Genomic DNA, 13673 nt, shown 5'->3' with positions numbered 1-13673 from the left:
CCAAATCAAAGCCAAGCTAGAGGATGTGGTTGGACTGTCTACATCAGGATCTCATAGAAATTTTAATGGCCATTTAGTTCATGCAGTGGATGAATATCGTCAGAATAAACAAAGAATACAGGAACAAAGCAAAGAGGTCCAGAGGAAGCTATATCAGCTTCAGCTGGAAGATCTCACAAGGAAGGAAAGAGATAAGGAAAGACAGGCAGGTGTTTTAGAACCAGCTGCTGTAATTTCGCAAGCCGCCCAGCAGGGCGCACTTCAAAACCAATATCCACGATTGGCATTTTCTCTCCCAGTACAACAGCCTCAGAGCCAACTGTCACCTACTCCACCTGTTACACATGTACACATCCATAATTATGGGAACCCCACAAATAAAAATAGACAGAATCAGGGGCCCCGAGGACAGTTTAGAAACAATCAACAACCAGGATCCCAAGGACAACGCAGAGGTCCTTTAATATGTTATGGGTGCAACATGGAAGGACATATGAAGAGAAATTGTTTGACTAACCCTCTTCCATCCCAGCAAGGACAGGGTAACAGCGACCAGGGACAGGCGGGTCCCTTTTTAGGTCAGGGATACTAGGGGTGCCCAGAGAATCCACAGGGGGAGGGTCAGCTTGTAGCAATCACAAAACAAGCTGATGAGGAACCAGTACTGCAGGTTCTGATAAATTATAGAGGCACGCCAATGATGGCCCACACTGGAGCCACTTACACTTGCGTAGGTCCAAATTATGCCTCTCACCTCACCCTGGCAGGTAAATTCACCAAAACTTTAGGATTCTCGGAACACACGCAGTTAATGCCTATGACAGCTCCAAGGATGAGAATCGGTGAATTCCTATTTTAAGTTGTATATGTGAGTGAGTGAGTGGGTGAGTGAGTGAGTGAGTGAGTGAGTGAGTGAGTGAGTGAGTGAGTGAGTGAGTGAGTGAGTGAGTGAGTGAGTGAGTGAGTGAGTGAGTGAGTGAGTGAGTGAGTGAGTGAGTGAGAGTTAGCATTGAGTTGAGTTAGAGGGGACAGATGAAGTGATTTGTGAAGAGTGAGACAGAGAAGAGGAAGAGTGTGTAGATTGGCAACGAGAAGTGGCGATGAGATTGGAGAAGGCTTTCCGGTTAGAATTTTCTTTGGGGACATTCATATCTTTCGATGGCCTTTTAAGATTAATAATCTAGTTTTGGAGTGTGTCCAAAAACGAATAAACCAGAAAGGAAAGGAAAGGATTACTGAAAGTGAAAATGGTTATGGAGATTTGTGAAAGCAAAGGAAGTGGGTAAAGAGAGGTAAAGAAAGTTAGAGAGAAGGAACGTAAGTAAGGAAAACCCGCAGGTGGGGCTGGACAGAGAGACAACAGAGAGAAAGAGACTGAATTTGCATTGTGTTTAATAGATTATTTGTGCGTTTGGATGTACTCTGTAATTGGTTCCTGAATGTAACCTTTGTCCACTGTTTTAGAGAAAACATAGAACCACCACTGGGATTGGTGATTCTGTGGCTCTTGGAGACTCTGCATCGCGTCGGAACACCATGTGGTATAGATCATTACATCTTGGTACACAGAGCACTGGTGAGACAACAGGTTGGATCAGAGGGAGAAGGTGTTTGGAGAAGGGAGAGGAATATATTGACAGCAAAAAGGGCGGATGCGGACCGACGCAGAGGTAATAAATCAGCGGAGAGGAGGCTGGGGGACGGTTTAGCTCAGGAAGTAGAGGGTGTCTTGTAACCGAATGGTTGCTAGTTCGATCCCCATCTCCTCCTAGCTGAGTGTTGATGTGTCCCTGAGTAAGTTACATGGTAATCACAGGATTTAGGAATAATTATTTAGACTCAAACATGAGCAATTAGTGTTAAAAATTGTCTGCACACCACACTCCACAGGAGTCAATGGGTTCAATGGCGCCAGGGTAAAGTGACTCATCAAACGAGGAGCGGACCCAACCCATGGACTCTGCGTGGATAGGTGAATGTTATTTTGGTGCTTGGGCCTGACGAGGTCTGGGTGCCAAGATAACAACACAAATAAAATATTTCCTTCGAGATTATGATAAGTAATAGACAATTTATTAAAAGCAATCTTATAATTTAGAAAAACAATCGGCAATACTTAAAAATTAGATCAAATAAGTATGATAGAACGTTATCCAAATTTCTAATTTAGGTTATCCACAATGACAAATGTAATTTAAAATAAATAAGTAAAATAAAATAAGAAAGGGTGTGTGTGAGCCTTTTCTCATGTGTGTGTCAGGGCTGCCGAGGTAGGGGAGAATCCTCTCCTACTCCGAGTGACTGAGTACACAAGGGAATACCCAAGCACACTTCAGATAAAACAATATGGTTAATTAGTAAATAGAAACAATGTAACAATTCAGTGTTCAATAAACTAGTTAAGATCAACATAGAGGGTTTGGGTTTGGTATAGTAGTGAATCAAAATATGGAAAACACTAAATGCAAGCAATAGGTAGAATAAAAGGTTTAATTAGGTTGTCCAATTTAAATAGATAGTGAAGGGCAATCGGGTAGGATTATGAAGACAATTGTGATTTTGAGTAACGGTTAAGAGAGAAGTGAGTCGCCCAATATTGAAAATGCAAGTTTTAATATTGTGATTTTTGTTTTCTTTCACATCTCCCTAGTAAAGGACAGTAGGTGAATTGACGCTACATCTGCTGGGAAGGAGTCATACATGCTATGTTGTCAAATTGGATTCGGAAGTAGTGGGTTTGCCTTCAAATGCCACTAATGCTGCTGCAACACTTTAATAATTTTAACTATGATAAATTATATTTTGTTTTATAGTCGCCCTGATGTGTATTCATGACGCACACATATGGCTGCATAAGGCAGATGCGGCTGAAGACTCTGTCTCCATCCCTCCACTTTGCGATCTATACCACCATATAGGTGGGGATTGATCGTATCCCAGGTACGGCATCCTGCAATAATCCTGCCAGTATGGAAGGCTGGTTAGCCAACGACGGGTAAGATCCCACCTTGAAGCCCGGGACAACCTAAATCAGGCACAGTCACGATTACTTGGCAGAGTCACTGTGAGCACTGGCTCACTTGATCATGGAGTGACGGACTGCAACCATCATAGGAAAAGCCGGCTGATGAAAGGTGGAGGGGGAACAGGAGTCAGATATGTCAGCTATGGCAGCAGAAGTGGTCTTGGAACGGGGCATGTCGCGTTTTATTTTACCTTTGTGGTATAGAAGGCCACTAATGCATGTACGTTTTTTCGGTTTAGTGCATGACTTTGGAACAGCGTGGTTTCGGGCGGCTGATGGTAAACCCACCCATATTGGGCTTAGGATTTGGACATACTGGTTTCGATTTCCCTTCCCAAAAGATTGGTTTCAGTTTGCTGATGCTTAGGTTAGACGTTTCGACGTTGGTTGCACCAACGACGTTCTTAGATTTGCTTATCATTTAATGTGCATGGTTTTGACCATTGCGCAAGGGGGGAGGTATTGAGGAGAATTAGTAAAAATTTTGAAAACAAGGTTTTTCTTCACCATACTTGCAAACAATGATTGACATCCAGCTAAATGAGTGTGAAATATTTGAAAAAACAGTGTTCAACAGATGGGTAGAAGCAGTCCCATCAGAAGACCAAAGTGCGGTTACGGTAATCAAGGTTCTGACTAGAGAAGTCATGCCAAGGTTTGGAATTCCGTCACAAATTAGCTCAGGCGACAGAGCAGTGTTTATTCAGAAAACAATCAAACAAGTGATTTAACATCTGCATGTCAAACAAAGATTAGGCTGTGTCTACATTCCTCAAACCACAAGGTATGGTGGAGAGAGGAATCGGACGCTTAAGACAAAGATTAACAAAATTAAATTTGTGTACTAAATTAAAGGACTAATGCACTACGACTGACACTAATGAGTTATCGCATGAAAACTAACCGAGCGACGCATCTAACCCCGCATGAAATGCTTACGGGTCGACCCATGCCTTCACCTGTCATTCGAGGGCCTCACAAAGGACCTCCATTGGAACAATTGGAAACTGAGTTAAGACGCTATTTGGGACAACTAACTGGCATACACAGGCTTATTTTTCAACAAGAGAAAGACAGAGTTCCAGAGTTGGAGAAGGAGCCACCAAGGGGGGTGGAGCCAGGTGACCAAGTGTATCTCAGGATGTTCAGGAGAAAGTGGAACTAGCCCAGGAGAGAAGGACCATACAAAGTCACCAACGCAACACCAACAGCCATCCAAGTGGAAGGAAGTGCCACGTGGTATCATCTCAACCACTGCACAAAAACCGCTCAACCCAAGTCCAGGGATGAGTGTGAGGAGGAGGAGCCAGACGCAGACACACCTGGGGCTGACCAGCCGCCCCAGGACCAGATCCAGTCGAGCCAAGAGATTCAGCAACATGATGTTGCTGAAAATGGGGAGCCTGTTTCTGATCCTTTACGGGTTGTGCCAGATTCCGCTGGCACAAGCACAGACCCCGAGGAAGGATGAAACCACGGAGACAACACAGACCTGGAAGAGCCAGGAATCAGGGGCTGGTACTGAAGGAAGCCTAAGAGAAACACAGGACAATCCGGCCCCAACTCACTCAGGAATAGTCAACAAGAAAGGGAAAATAGTCTTATATGCTCAGATACCACCGCGAGACCAAATTAATGAATTTGTGTTTACTGTTATGTCGGATAACCAACCGTTATGTGCATTAACCTTCCACCAGAATCGTGAACATGTGCACAGGAAAAATCGGTGAGAAGTAAATATCCAATTTAATCCAATGAAATGGTGTTTAACAGTAACGTCAAGAATACATGGGGCTATAACAGAAAGTATCTGGTTAAACATTTGATAGATCTTTTTGCCTTAAACAGGTTTAAAATCCTGAGAATTATACAGGTTGAGATTCCTGAACATGCTTAAAGGTTTTTAATGATGATCAAATGTAGTGCAAAATATGGCCTAAACGACTGTTATGTTTTTGTTGTGATCTTATCTTACAAAAAAGGGGGGATGTGTGGTAGAAATTAAGGAGTATATTCTATGCTAAACCATGATTATTATGAGGTCTGTGTGTCTAATAGTGGAGAAACACACGGGGCCTGGGTGTCTGGGTTCAGAACAGATGGTTGGGCCCCTAAAAGGAGCAGGACGCTACGGGGATAAGGCATGCTGACCTTAGCCTAGTGTTTTGGGCTATCTTTGTTGACCATTTGCTGACCAATTGCTGACTGTTCAGGTTAAGATGGATTTATGACTGAATGGAGGCAGACACTTCAAGGAGAAGCTGCTCTGTTTGTGTGTATAAAAAGACGCCGCAGTTTGTGAACCGCAGTGACTTTGCAAACCCACTCAGGCTGTTGTCGTTGTTGTTTTGCTGCACGATAAAGTCTTTTGTCAATTCTTGCTCCGGACCCCTCGTTTTCATTTTACTCTCTCTCTTGAATTAGTCTAAGTGTTATATATCTCAGTTAATCCACGACACCAACGGGGAAACACACCTTTTCAACACCCCTGAAGCAGCAGAGACATTCTACGAGCGGATAAAGGGAAACTTTCCAGCCAACACTGTTGGAGAACGAGATTGAATGTTGCCACATCTGAAAGGTTTGAGTTAACACTAAATAGCTTGAGTGATCAGATATTACATGCTGACTGTGAATAACTGATAGAACGCCTGGATCGCATTTAGCGTTAGTATGACTGCGATACTTGAAGGCGAGTTTTGTGTTAAATGGGGTGAAGAGGGTAAACGTAGAGATAAAAAAATCTATATATATATGTTTTATTATAGGTGCACTTGCAGTGTATGTGTTCAGTGTTGGGAGCAAATCCCTTCTTGTGTTGGATAAAGTTAGTAGATACTGCATTACTAGGAGTGGAACTGTAGAGTAGACCTGCGGCTCGCTTCCACGGAAGGACAAGCATAGGCTTTGAAGAATTTCGGCAGACTGTTCTAATGCTGCTGGGTTTATTTCTTTATTTGTTTTCGTCATTTTTTCTTTTATGGGGGGGGATTTGGGAGGGAGAGTACTGGTCACCTTTGAATACAAATGTTGGTATCTGTTGTGTGTGCAGCGGGTTTAATATGCTGTCTTTATTTATTTATCATATCTTTTCAGTTATGTACATTAGTATACCTACATGATTGGAATAGATGGTCAAGGTGGGAAGGATAAGCTACAGGTCAAATTAATTTCATGGAATGTGAGAGGTTTAAATGGTCCTGTTAAGAGGGCAAAGGTTTTTCAACATCTCAAACTACATAGGGCTGACATTGTCTTCCTTCAGGAGACCCATCTCAAGATAAGTGATCATACAAGGCTTAGGCGCCCGTGGGTAGGACAGGTATTTCATTCATCATTTGACTCGAAAGCCAGAGGGGCTGCCATTTTAATTTCTAAAAAAAATCAGTTTATATCAGAGGGTATAGTGCCTGATCGCAATGGGCGCTTCATCATTGTTACGGGCAGACTATCCCATTTACCCGTTACACTAGTCTGCGTGTATGCTCCTAACTTTGACTCTGAATTCATGGCTAAGCTTTTATCCGCTATTCCGAATATGGATACACATTGTTTAATTTTTGGAGGGGACCTAAACTGTGTAATGGACACTCAGCTGGATCGCTCAAGCCCCAGAGTGACCAAACTGTCAAAAATGGCATTAATGCTACAGTCGTTCATGGAGGATTATGGAAGTGGTGACCCCTGGAGACTCCTACATGATGACACCAGAGCCTACTCATTCTACTCGCATGTACATCATTCCTGCTCAAGGATAGATTATTTTTGTATCGATAAAGAATTATTACAATCTATTCATTCCATTGAATATTCGGCAATAGTCATATCAGACCACTCCCCTGTGTTAATAGATTTCAGATTTGATTCTCCATCAGTGGGGACCCTGCAATGGAGGCTCAATACGTCGCTACTGTCCAATGATGTGTTCTGTTCTACTATAACGCAGGCTATTGAAGACTTTTTGTGTTTTAATAACTCAGAAGAAGTTAACTCCTCATTGCTTTGGGAAACCCTAAAGGCCACCATCAGAGGACAAATCATCTCATACTCCTCTTACTCTAATAAGCAACGCAGAAAGACACAAACAGACATAACCGGTAAAATATCTGAGGTTGATAGGCAATATGCAATAAAGCCTACTCCAGAGCTGCATCAGCAAAGGGCTAATCTCCAAACAGAGTTTGATCTCACCTCTACAGGGAATGCAGAAAGAAGTATATTGAGATCTAAAGGGATGTTGTATGAATATGGCGACAAAGCAAGCCGACTGCTGGCCCTCCAGCTCAAACACCAAGCAACATCACGACACATCACTCAAATTATTGGTCAGCCGGTTGGTCTTACAATGTGTCCCGTGCAGATCAATGCGGCCTTTAAAGCCTACTATTCTAAACTTTATACTTCTGAACCCCCTCCTATAGACTCAAACATGGACGAATATTTGGATAACATAGACATACCAACTGTTGATATTGTAACGCAGTTGTCACTAGATCGACCAATAACCTTGAGGGAAATATGTGAAAGTATTAAGGAAATGAACAATGGGAAAACACTGGGGCCTGATGGGCTGCCGCCCGAATTTTATAAAAGATTCTCCACTCTCTTAGCCCCTCTATTACTAGATATGTATAATCATTCCCTGTCTCCAGGAACACTGCCAAAAACCTTGACTGAGGCTTCTATTTCAGTTATCCTTAAAAAGGACAAGAATCCTGCAGAGTGCAGTTCCTATCGGCCTATATCACTCCTAAATGTTGATGTTAAAATACTAGCAAAAACATTTGCGAGAAGATTGGAAACATCTCTCCCCTCAATAATCTCTGAGGATCAAACTGGCTTCATCAGAGGACGTCAGCTGTCATCAAACATAAGACGTCTATTAAAGGTCCCATGACATGCTATTTTATGTATTCTTTAATATAGGTATTAGTGGGCAACTAACACAGTATTCAAAGACGTTCCCTAAATTCAGCCGTGGTGCAGAGTTACAGCCACTCCGAGCCAGTCGCACATTGAGCTTCCCCCAAATGCGCTGTTTCGGTGGGCGTGTCAAGGAGGAGGGTGGGGGTGTGGCCCTGAGCAGCTTGCAGCCACCATGCGCTCTGTTTACAGTGGATGCATCGCAATGGCGAGCCGCACACAGCCTTTAGCCGTGTTCTGTAAATATTCTAGAACACACGGGAGTCCTGGAGCTCTATATCTAAATATTATCATGTAGCCTACACAGATATCTATATCATATAATATATATTATCACGGCCAAAAGCTGTGTGAGCCGATATTATGAATCTCAAACGACCGCGTTGGGTTCTCCGACGTTCCTGGTTCTTCAACGTCCACATCAATGTGAATACACACACTGTAACGCAAGTGTTTCTTGTCGGTTCTTTGACGTGTCTTGTATTTCCACAACGAGACTGTCGTGGGGGTTATCTGAGCCATGGTTGAGAAGGAATTGGGGGAAAGGAACTTTGATTTGACTCGCTGAAGTACATGAACTGCGACATGCCGCCGGTTGCCGCGAGGCACCATCGCCCGGCAGCGGGCAGCCGGCAGCAGGCAGCGCGCGTTTCAGTCGACTTCAGGTTGATGTGAAAGTGGAAGAACCAGAGACGTCGCAGAACCCGACAAAGTCGTTTGTGATTCATAATATCGTCTGGAGGCGCACACAATATGTTATATGATATAGATATCTATGTATATGATATTATTTAGATATAGAGCTCCAGGACTGTAACGCAAGTGTTGTACACTTCCTTGTTATTTGGATAACCGTTCTGCTGTTGGTGTGATGGCGCATAACACGTCGGACTCTCGTATCTGGTATTTCTACAACGAGACTCGTATTGGGGGTTATCTCAGCCAAGGTTGAGAATGAATTGGGGGGAAGGAACTTTGGCTTTGACTCCCTCAAAAACATGAACCACGACATGGAGGAGAAAGGGATTGTTGGCGGCGAATGTCTCCCGCTTGAGCCCCGCTGAGGGACCACCGCCGGAGGCGGAGGTGCATAAGCGCTGCCCGGCAAAGATCCCTTTCTCCTCCTTGTCGTGGTTCATGTTCTTGAGGGAGTCAAAGCCAAAGTTCCTTCCCCCCAATTCATTCTCAACCTTGGCTGAGATAACCCCCAATACAAGTCTCGTTGTAGAAATACCAGATACGAGAGCGCCATCACACCAACAGCAGAACGGTTATCCAAATAACAAGGAAGTGTACAACACTTGCGTTACAGTCCTGGAGCTCTATATCTAAATAATATCATATAATACATAGATATCTATATCATATAACATATTGTGTGCGCCTCCAGACGATATTATGAATCACAAACGACTTTGTCGGGTTCTACGACGTCTCTGGTTCTTCCACTTTCACATCAACCTGAAGTCGACTGAACCGCGCGCTGCCTGCGGCCGGCTGCCCGCTGCCGGGCGATGGTGCCTCGCGGCAACCGGCGGCATGTCGCAGTTCATGTACTTCAGCGAGTCAAACCAAAGTTCCTTTCCCCCAATTCCTTCTCAACCATGGCTTACATAACCCCCACGACAGTCTCGTTGTGGAAATACAAGACACGTCAAAGAACCGACAAGAAACACTTGCGTTACAGTGTGTGTATTCACACACACACACATGTGGCGCTCGCACGGTCGAGTCTCATTGGCGGGCCAACGTCTCTGGGCGGGCCAGGCAGAGTAAGGGGAGGAGCTGAGATTCCTCATGACGTCATGAGCACAGATTTCCAAATCAGCGCGCTTGAGCCTCCGTTTTTTCAAAGGCGAGCAGAACAGCTAGTGCTCGTTTTACACCAAACGCAAGTTTTAGCCACTGGGGGACCATAGGCAGGCTAGGGGAACTCATATTTATGTTAGAAAACCTCATAAATTGAGATTTTCATGTCATGGGACCTTTAAACATTGTCTCTGCCCCGTCCAGTGAGGGGAAACCTGAAATGGTGCTCTCATTGGATGCGGAGAAAGCCTTTGACAGGGTGGAATGGGGGTACTTGTTTAGGGTGCTGGAAAAATTTGGGTTTGGGAGGACGTTCATAACATGGATACGCCTGCTTTATTCATCGCCCCTTGCCCGTGTTAACACAAATAGGCAGTACTCGACGTACTTTCCCCTGTCCCGCGGAACCCGCCAAGGGTGTCCACTGTCACCTCTGCTGTTTGCCCTTGCTATCGAACCGTTAGCCATTCTGCTGAGAACGACAGCATATCTGCGGGGTATCAGACGGGGGAATATTGAACATCGTGTTTCCCTGTATGCAGACGATTTACTAATATATATAACAGATCCCGCCACTTGTGCTAATAAAATAATACAGATGCTAGAGGAATTCGGTAAATTTTCAGGCTACAAAGTCAATCTCCAAAAAACGGTGTGTTTCCCACTAAACTCTAAAGCCACAACACTGACACAGGGACAAATACCCTTCACTATTGCAATGGAAAATTTTCAATATCTAGGGATTAACATTACTAATTCATTCCAAGGGTTGCATAAGAATAACATTGGCAAACTATTGATTAAGATAAAAGCCGACCTACAGAGATGGTCCATGTTGCCGTTGTCATTAGCTGGTAGAGTACAAACTATAAAAATGAATGTCTTACCCAGGTTTTTGTTCCTTTTCCAGTGTCTGCCTCTCTTCCTGACAAAGTCTTTTTTCAGGGAGCTTGACCAAATTATCCTCCCATTCTTGTGGGCAGGCAAGGCTGCCAGGATTAATAGAAGTGCTCTGCAAGCAGCAAGACAAGAGGGTGGCCTGGGCCTGCCTAATTTCATGTTTTACTACTGGGCAGCAAATATACAAAAAATACTCAGCTGGTGGTATGAGAGTGAGTTAGACTGGTGCAGAATGGAATCCCTCTCCTGCCGCACCTCCTCACTTGTGGCTCTGACGTGCTCCCCTTTGCCATTCTCAGCCACAAATTTTACTTCAAACCCTGTAATCCTGTCAACCTTGAAAATATGGACACAGTTCCGCAAACACTTCAAACTAAATAATTTCGTGCTCCTTGGTCCGCTTTGCTGTAATCATACTTTCTTACCTTCCAAACTTGATTCTGCATTTACACTTTGGAAGAGGAAAGGTATCGCATCATTCCGAGATCTGTTTGTAGATGGAACATTTGTTGACTTTAAGAGTCTGTCAGATAAGCATGGATTGTCCCAAAGCAGCTTCTTCCGCTATCTTCAGCTACGCAGTTTTGTTAAAGACCATTGCAGCACGTTCCCATTTCTGCCTGCGGATTTACCAACAGTTCTTGATAGGCCTGAAAGCCTGAAGGGGAGGTTATCCAAGTTGTACACGTGTATCCTTCAATCAAACCCCTCTCCGCTCGTCAAAATTAGACAGGAATGGGAAAATGAGCTAGGGATCCAATTTGAAGACTCCTGGTGGGTCAGGGCAAAGTTACAAGTGAACTATTCCTCATCCTGCGCCCGTCTTAACTTAATACAGTACAAAGTACTACACAGAATACATTTCAGTAAGGCCAAATTAGCAAAGTTTTTCCCTGGCACCAGCGATGCCTGTAATAGATGTGCCTTTGTCCCATCTGACCTAGCCCATACATTCTGGCTGTGCTGTAAGCTAACGGGATTCTGGAAGAATTTTTTCAAGATTATATCTAAGGTTCTAGATATAGATATCACTCCCTGTCCACTCATTGCTATCTTCGGTGTCCCTCTTAACTACTCTGAGTTTAGCAAACGGAAGCTAAATGTTTTAGCATTTGCCTCTCTGATTGCCCGCAGATGATTGCCCTGGGAGACTGATTTAATGTCATTCCTTAAGCTAGAAAAGATCAAATTTTCGCTTAGAGGGTCGAGTGGGAAATTCTACACTACATGGCAGCCTCTCCTCTCATATTTTGATAATGTGGCCATGACCCCTACCTCTTAGATAGACTACTGTATATGCATATATATATTTGTATATTCATTATTATAACTTTTTTGTCAGTGTCAATGCACAGGTGCAAGTTATTGGATACATTGATGGAGAAAGGTGAACCAGCTTGGGGTGGGATATAGGGTGGGTTTTCTGTTTTGTTTTAATTTATTATTAGTACTATTGTTAATACTGTCTTGTTTTTCATTTTATTTTATTTTTTTCCTTATAATGTGTGTTGGTTTAAAAAACAAAAAAACATTGATGGTCACACATGTAACTTACAAGATTTATATTGTTTGATGTGATGTGCTCCAATAAACAAAGTTATAAAAAAAAAGAAAGTATGGAATTACTTACCTGGTAACAACCACCGCAGGAACAGTTTTCCTCTAGTGTCATGGTACATCTTCTTAAATACTGGGTACGAAGCCGTTTGTTTCCATGGTGTTACCACGTTATTACCATATAATTTGTAATAGATAAATTCCAGTCCATACAGTAAACTGGAACTTGAACCTTAGACGTTCTGCAGCGTTAATAAGTAAAACATGACAATTTACCAGGTAAGTAAGCTGAAACTGTAGTGTAAAAGGAAGCCTTGTTTGTTTCCATGGTATTACCAGGCTCTTACCATATAAGTTGTAACTGGTTATTCCCTTTTCCATGCAATCAACACAAACTTGTACCATATATAGTCTGCAACGTCGTTCACCAGTAATTAAGCACTTTAATTCTCCACTAGCCTCCTCTGCCTCCTCCGCTGCCACCGCCGCCATGTTGTCTTCGTTAGCTTGCTTTGCTATGCTACAAACACGGTAGTCTGTTAACTTCGGCTGCGTAGGAGACGCTTGTTTTTGCCACCCCTCGGCATCGCAACACACATTTTTTTGTTGCAATTGAGAGTTTTCAGTAGAAATTATAGCAGCAAAAGCAGAGCACTGTGAAACACCTCTTCCTACTTGGCTGCCATAACCGGAAGTCCCTATAGGTGTCTTTTAACTAAAAAAATAGGGTGACAGCTTGTAAAAAAACGTTTCCGCAAAAGTCTGAACGGAAGCCCTTTTCAGAATTGGCCCCCTGACTATTGTGTAAGTATAATTTTCATAAAACATGTTAAAAAGAATATGTCAGGTCAAGAAAGACTGTCTTTATTTTGTTTTGTATAAACGCAGGAATTTATGTAGAGAATTCAGAAAGACTTGATTTTATTTTTTATGAAAACATGTAGGCCTATTTATGTAGTGAAGTCAGAAAATACTTTTATTTTTTCTAAAAACATGGATTTTGTCAGGAAATTGTTTTTAAGTTAAACTTAAATTGTCAGGAGATACATTGCTGATGTTGCACTTCCAATAAAGTTAGTATTGGCAAAACCGGTTGTAATTTTTTATTTTGAGGCGGCAGGGGGTGTTGTCATAGCTAAATGTAACTAATAAAGTAACTGATTACTAGTTACTAGGAGTAACTAGTAATCAGATTACCTTTTCAAGGTAACTGTGGAAACACTGCTCATTTTACACCTACCACCATTTCTAGATACTGGGGGACCTAGACAGGCTAGGGGAACTCATCTTGATGTTAGAAGACATCATAAAGTGGAATTTTCATGCCATGGGACCTTTAACATTTGTTTCTTATTCCAATAAAGCTTTTTTTTAATTAAGGTTAGGGTTAGAATTGGGGTTTCTGAGAATTGAATTGGGAAAACGAGAGAGAGAGAGTGAGAGAGTACATCAACGGCTC

This window comes from Gadus macrocephalus, chromosome 3 (genome assembly GCF_031168955.1).
Source record: "Gadus macrocephalus chromosome 3, ASM3116895v1".
Taxonomy (NCBI): Eukaryota; Metazoa; Chordata; class Actinopteri; order Gadiformes; family Gadidae; genus Gadus; species Gadus macrocephalus.
The sequence above is the reverse complement of the archived record's forward strand: the minus strand, read 5'-3'. Positions refer to the sequence as shown.